This window comes from Vicugna pacos, chromosome 3 (genome assembly GCF_048564905.1).
Source record: "Vicugna pacos chromosome 3, VicPac4, whole genome shotgun sequence".
Taxonomy (NCBI): Eukaryota; Metazoa; Chordata; class Mammalia; order Artiodactyla; family Camelidae; genus Vicugna; species Vicugna pacos.
In genome coordinates, this window is record NC_132989.1 from 119607922 (window position 1) to 119614338 (window position 6417).

The window sequence follows — 6417 nt, forward strand, 5'->3', positions numbered from 1 at the left end:
GCTGGAGGCAGCAAGTGCGTGAAAGCGTGTCCGCGGGTTAGTCTGCGCACAGGAGATGCCGAGCTCGCTGTCAGGAAGGAAGCAAAGCTCGAAGGTGGCGTCACCCTGACTTCTTCCAATTATGTCTACGGGCCTCGGCCACGTTTTCTGGTTTTCCCCAGGCACTTCCTAGGCACATTTCTCGCGGGAACCTCACAGTCCCAGCCGCCGGGACTGCAGCCGGGGTGAGGAGACGGGCACCGGCCTCGGCCAGAAAATGTCAGGTCCGTCAAAGAGACTCGTAACTGAGATAAACAACGTTACAGTGCAGTATGTGAAAGCAATAAAAAGTAACGCAAAAACTAATAGTGACTGAAACACCGGCGTGTCAGAGACCTGATCAGTGTTGCCGCCAGCCGCACACCACGCAGCACAGCACTGGTGGCCTTTTTGGAACTGAATTCGTTTTCTGTTCTACCTGCTCTGGCTCATCTGCTCGGGGTTCGCTGTCCGGGACCGTGTTAGGTGGAACAGGCCTGGGGTTCGGCCTGCTGAGCAAGCAGCCAGGCCTTGCTCTGTGCCTGGAGAGGCGGCAGCCGACCGCGTGGCTGGCGCGGGACAGCCACTGCGACCGGGGACAGAGGGGTCCAAGGTGCCCCATGAGCGGAGATGCTGCAGAGACACCAGCCGGACTCATAGTGCCGCCCAGGGGGCGGGGGCAGCCTCTCTGTTGCCATGTGGCCCGATCGGGCGTCGAGCAGGTGCACCTGGCCGCAAGGGGCCCGAGGACTGCGGGGTTGGAAACCCTGCTCAGCGGTGAGGACGTCGGCAGGACGTGAACACCTGCCCCCCGGGGTCCCCCCCATGCCCTGCCCCGGCCGGAGGGCTCACCTCCTGTGATGGAGACCTGCCCAACCTGGAGCAGCACCTCACCTGGGCGACGCAGATCCAGGGGGCGGTGTCCCCAGGGGCTCCGTGCTGACACTTTGGGGGCCAGGCTGCCCATGCAGGAATGTCTCCTCTATGCCTCGGTCTCTTCAGGGCACCGGCTTACAGGAGGCACGCTTGGGCGTCCCCATCCCCACAGCACTCCGCCTCCTTGGGGACTTTCTCTGGGGACCCTGTGGAGCCTTACAAGGCTGGCCTCCCTGTGGGCGAGAGGAGGGACGCGGACCTGCCCACACCCCAAGACAGCCCCCCCCGGCCCACCGCAGACTCACCATCTCTCGACCCCTCGGGCAGGCACGCCCAAACTTGGACGCTGGCGCAAAGGAATCTCCCAGAGGAGGAGCGAGTTAGTACCCTCTCCTCCCTCCCTCCCCACCTTCCATCTGATGGAAACCCTACTGTCCCCGCTGCAAGCAGCCGAAGCGCGTTATCAAATCAAACTCCCAGAGGTAGTGACGGAGAAAACGTTACCCTAATCTTAGTCTCCGTCAGACAACCGTCTAAACTCTTTAAAAGCAGAACTTGTTGTAATTGTCAGTATGTTAACTGTGGGGGAAAGGCTGTGCTCAGCTTAGATGCAAACCTCAGTGTCGTATAGAAAACAGACTCTTGGCTACCGGGGAGGAAGGACGGGCAAGGGATAAATTGGGAGTTCAAGGTTTGCAGACACACACCACTATATATAAAGAAGATAAACAACAAGGTCCTACTTACTGCACAGCACACGGAACTATATTCCACACCTTGCGGTAACCTGGCGTGAGAGAGAATATAAACATGAATAAATGTATGCATCTGTGTGACTGAAACGTGGTGCTGCGCACCAGACACTGACACAGCACTGTAAACCGACTGTACTTCAGTAAAAGAGAATGGAAAGGAAAGTAAACCTCGGTGTCTTGACATTTACCGTTTGGCCTCCAGAGAATCCCCTGAGCTGTGCAGCTACCGCAGGGCCTTGGCACGTGCAAGTCCTCTGGAAACGCCTCGTCGGGAAGGAGAAATGGGTCGTCGCGGGCCCAGAGCCTTCCCTGGCGACTGAAAAGGACGGGCTTGCAAAGCAGGACAGACTCGAGTGTTGCCAGGTCTTCCCTAAATGCTGAGCAGACAACTCACTCACACAGTCCAACCCACGGGCCTTCATCCGGCGCTGAGCACCGTCGTAGCACTTGGGACTCAGAAGCGGTGGACGGCATCGCCTGCCCACTCACAGGGACCTCGGCGCTCTTGAGGCGGGGGCGGGGGCGCCAGCAGACACGCCGCGGGGCGGGCGGCACAGCGACGAGGCGCTCCGGGCTCCTCCGCGCCGGCCCGGCCCCCGCGCGCGCCTGCGGGCCTCCACTCGCTCACTCGGCAGCTCCGCAGGGAGGGCCCTCAGCCCCAAGAACAAGGTGCAGACCTGCGGGACCAGGAGACTGGCGAGGGGGCAGTGGCGGCACAGGCCGAGCCCCGCTCCCCGGGGCGACTGGGGGCTGGGCGGTGCAGGGGAAGAAGGGCTTCCGGGAGCCAAAGCCGGACCACTGGGGAGGCCGGGGGCCCAAGGGCACGAGCAGCCAGACGTCAGGCACCTCGAGAAACCCCCCCGAGAGCCAAGCAGGGAAGACGTGAGACTTCACCGCAGGCGTGTGGCGCCTGGGCTCGGGGCCCGCCAGCCGGGGGCGAGGGCAGCACCTGCACCCTGCGCGCGAGAGGACGCCGCCGAGGTCGGGGACTCGGGACACGCACCCAGGGAGCCGCGCTCAGCCGCGTCCTCCAAGCTGCCCTTCGCTGAGTCCTAATTCAAAATGCCTCCTCGCCGCACAGTCACCTGTGGGGAGGACAAGGAGGAGACGGGGAAGCCACCCTCCCAGCACGCAGTGAGACCAGATCCCCGCCTCCTGACACCAACGCGGTGGACTCGCCCAGGACGTGGGGGCGGGGCCTCCGTCGGAAGCCGGGCGGGCTCTGCGAGCACGATTGAGATTTAGTTTCCTTTCGTTTCGGCAGCTGCATTTCAACCCAGCGGTTTGTCTTAGCAGCACTTTGGTTCCTTCTAGACCCCGACTGAGCTAATCTCTTTTTCAAAAGACAGGAGGCATCTGTTCATTGACCGACAGACACATATCCCCGTTTCCTCTCCCTTGGGTCCCTGCAAGCGTTCCCATGGCCGCACGCTCCCGAAGCCCCCTGCTGTCAGAGCACCGGCCCCTCAGACACGTGTGGCCAGAGCCCCGTCCGCCCGGAGTAAACGCCGGCCTTCAGGAGGTGAGCCGAGGTCCCAAACCCTAAAAAGGGAGGCCAGCCGGCAAGCACGCTGCTTCTGTGAAGACTCTCCCTGCGGCCTTCGCCCCGCGTCCCAGTCGGCCTGCCCCGCGCGCCCCTCAGTCTCCGCCAGGGAGGGGCTTCAAGTCCCACGTTCCTCGCAGGCGCTCGGTGTGCACGAGGCAGGCTCGCCGCTCTGGCCGGCAGACGTACAGCCCCACAAAACATGACGTCCTCCCAAACCGCAAGGCAGCGCCGGCGGGGACAGGGCTCCGCTCCGCACGGACGCCAGGGCCCCAGCGCTTGTCCCTGGCTGCACACAACGTGTGGCCTCAAGTTCGCCCTGGGACAGGGGTGAAGGACGGTTCTCTGATGGGCGGAGACCAAACGTAGCAGCTGTCTCTCCACACACAACCCCGGGCTCCGCGAGCTGTGGCTCAGCCCTGAGCCCGGCAGACGGGCACTCGGGTGAGTGTCAGAGTCCCCTGTCATGATGTCCTGTTCTGGAACTCGAGGGGCAGGTGTCGGGGGTGCTTTGTGGTGACCCAGTGCAAAGCTGAGCTGGTCCCATTGCCAACACGCAGGGCAGGCCCTCGGGAGCCGCCCGCCCGGTCACGCAGCACCCTCGCTCCCTCTGAGGGGAGGCTGAGGGAGACACCGGCTCTGCAGGGGGACCCGCCCCAGAGTGCCTCCCCGCGGGGTCCTCTCCGGGGCTCTCCAGTCCAAGCTCACGGCGCCCCTCCTCTCCCGACTCCCCCATCCTCGGCTGCACGCGCTACCATGCCTTCCCAGGAGACTCCGCAGCAATCAGGCCCACGAGGCAAATCGCCGAGGGCGGCTCCCATTGCACGGACCTGCCACTGTGGGGGCGGCGCCCTTTGGGATGGGGCTTCCGGAGAAGCTGGGAAGCACCCACGGTCCCCGCGCTGGGGTGCTGCAGGTGGAAGGCGCTGGCTGGACGCCGCTCCTCTCCCCAGATCGCCGCCGACTGTAAGCGGTCGGAGAGCAGGGCCTCCTCTTCCAGGCGCTCTGCCGGCCCAGGGCGCGCGGCTGCAGGAACGTCCCGGAGCCGGTTAATATTTAATGGGCGAGGACGATCCATCCTCCCGGGGCGGTCCTGGAGGAGCCCATTAAGTCGCCTCCTTCCTCTGCTGCTGCTCGGATGTGTCAAGTCTCATCCGTCTCCTCCAGCCCTCCTGCGCGTGCTCCCCGGGCCGTGAAATCGCTCGAGAGTCAAGTCTGCCGCTGCTCCCTCTCACACGGCTCGCCCCGTGATGACGTCCAGCCATGCACCAGCCAGACTCAGGGTCAGATTCGCAGCACGGTGCAGGGCATCGGACGTGGAAATCCGCCTCCCTCACCAGTGTATCATTTTTTAATTCAAATTTTTAATTTTAAAAAATGTTTGTGGGGTAGGTAATTAGGTTTAATTTTAGGTTTATTGATATTTAAGTGGAGGGCCTGGGGATTGAACCCAGGACCTCGTGCACACTAAGCAGGCGCTCTTCCACTGGGCTACACCTTCCCCACTTCAGTGTATCATCTTCATGGCTATTTTATTAAAACAGAAAAACATGTTTCTAAGAAGAAAGGCTTCCATAAAACAAGCTATAAAGGAGCTAATGTTATTTTTTGAACTTTAGAGGATTCTCACAAAGTATTTTAGATTAATGTTTTCTGGAAAATCCTCATGGACTTAAAAGTTCACAAAGAGGGGGTTTTGGCAGACTGTGCCAGGAGGAGAGCCAAGCCTGAGACTTGAAGAAGCAGAGCTGGGGCTGGGCGAGGAGCCCCCGGGGCCGCGGGGACCGCGTGCCCGGCCAACGCAGAGGGAACGCACTAGAACCCCGGTCTTCTCTCAGGGAGACCTTCCTGTTCTGACATCCTCGGGCACCTCCCTGGGTGCCTCGTGGTGTCTGGCTGGACGGAACAGGGTTCTCTCTCCCTCCCATTCCGGAACTCCCTGGGGACGTCGTGAAGTTAATTACAGCCCAGGTATGGAGGATCGCATGCTCAGAGCTGCACACTGGAGTGGAGAGGCTTTCTTTGGCTCATGTGGACAGGTGTTCAAGTCACAACGGAACCGTGCCTTCCTCCTCCGCCTCTTCCTCCCTCCCCTCCTGGCTGTAAACTCGCCCAGCTCCTGCCAAGCCATTCTTGAGATACACCCGTGCTCTCGGCGCAGCCCAGGCACAGTGCGGTTAATGAATTGGACCGCGGGGAGGCCTGGGTGAGTCAGCCGGCACCTGGGCACGGAGGACGCTGCCTCCAATGACTGCTCCCAGGTGCTCGCAGGTGCCAGAAAGAAACCGAGAGAAAAGGGTCCACATTCAGAAGAAAGGACGGGGCAGACGGAGACACGGAGAGGCCCTCACTCACAACCCACAGTTGGCAGAGCCCAACCCTGGGGACCCTGCGGTGAGATCAGACAATGCCTGTCTGCACGGCGGCCGCTTTCCTGAGCCAAAGAGGCAAGACCAGGACGGTCCAGGAAGATATTGATTATGTCTACATGCATGAGTCAGCTCCTGCTTCTTTCAAACAGTGAGCACCTGGCCTGGTTTAAAACCAGCAGCCTGTCTGGTCGAATTGAGTCACTGGTTATCTCACTCAGGATCCAGCTTGTGTGAACACAGAAGTGGGGAGAGGTTAGATCAATTCAACACGGAGCCACCAACCCACCTGAGGACGCGTGGCTTGGGGGGTAGGGGGGAGAAATTCAAGACAGCCACTCAGCATTACATGCAGAGTGTGACTCCAGGCTTCGCATTTTGTCATTTCAGTGGGGCAAAAGGTGGGGCTTCTGACATTGTTTTGAGGGAAGTGAACCTCAGTGCCCCTACCTAAAGCTTCTAGCCTATGCTGAGAATAATCGCAGTGGAGACCAGAACAGTGGAAGGTAGGAAGGAAGGGAGGGACGGAGGAAGGGAGGGAGGGGTTAAAGGTATGACACAAAAACACTTGCTTTCTCCGATGTTTGGTCCTCTCGGACCACGATGACCTTTTCCTCGCTCCTCGGCCAGAAAGCCTAGAGGGACGTGTCTCTGACCTCTCGCGGGCGCTTACGGTCCCCAGAGCCCAGCCACCAGCTCGCCTTCGCAGGTCACCACCCAGGCACCATCACACGCTTCCCGGGCCCCTCGACCTCGGTGTCGTGCTGGACCAGGGGAAAGCACGCGCTGTCCCCACGTGCGGTGCTCTGAGGCCGGGGCCAGCTTCCTTCAACTTCAGTCACGTTGCCACATACAG

General features: G+C 60.9%; 1 long non-coding RNA gene across 1 annotated transcript; it reads right to left on the reverse strand.

Annotated features, from left to right (window-relative positions):
* Positions 1-454: 454 nt before the first annotated feature.
* On the reverse strand, positions 455-2971 carry LOC140695730 (uncharacterized). The gene is made up of 3 exons (XR_012071583.1): positions 2048-2971; positions 1838-1965; positions 455-1681 (listed from the first exon to the last, which is right to left on the reverse strand). It is a non-coding gene; the product is annotated as an uncharacterized lncRNA (long non-coding RNA).
* Between the last annotated feature and the right edge of the window lie 3446 nt (positions 2972-6417).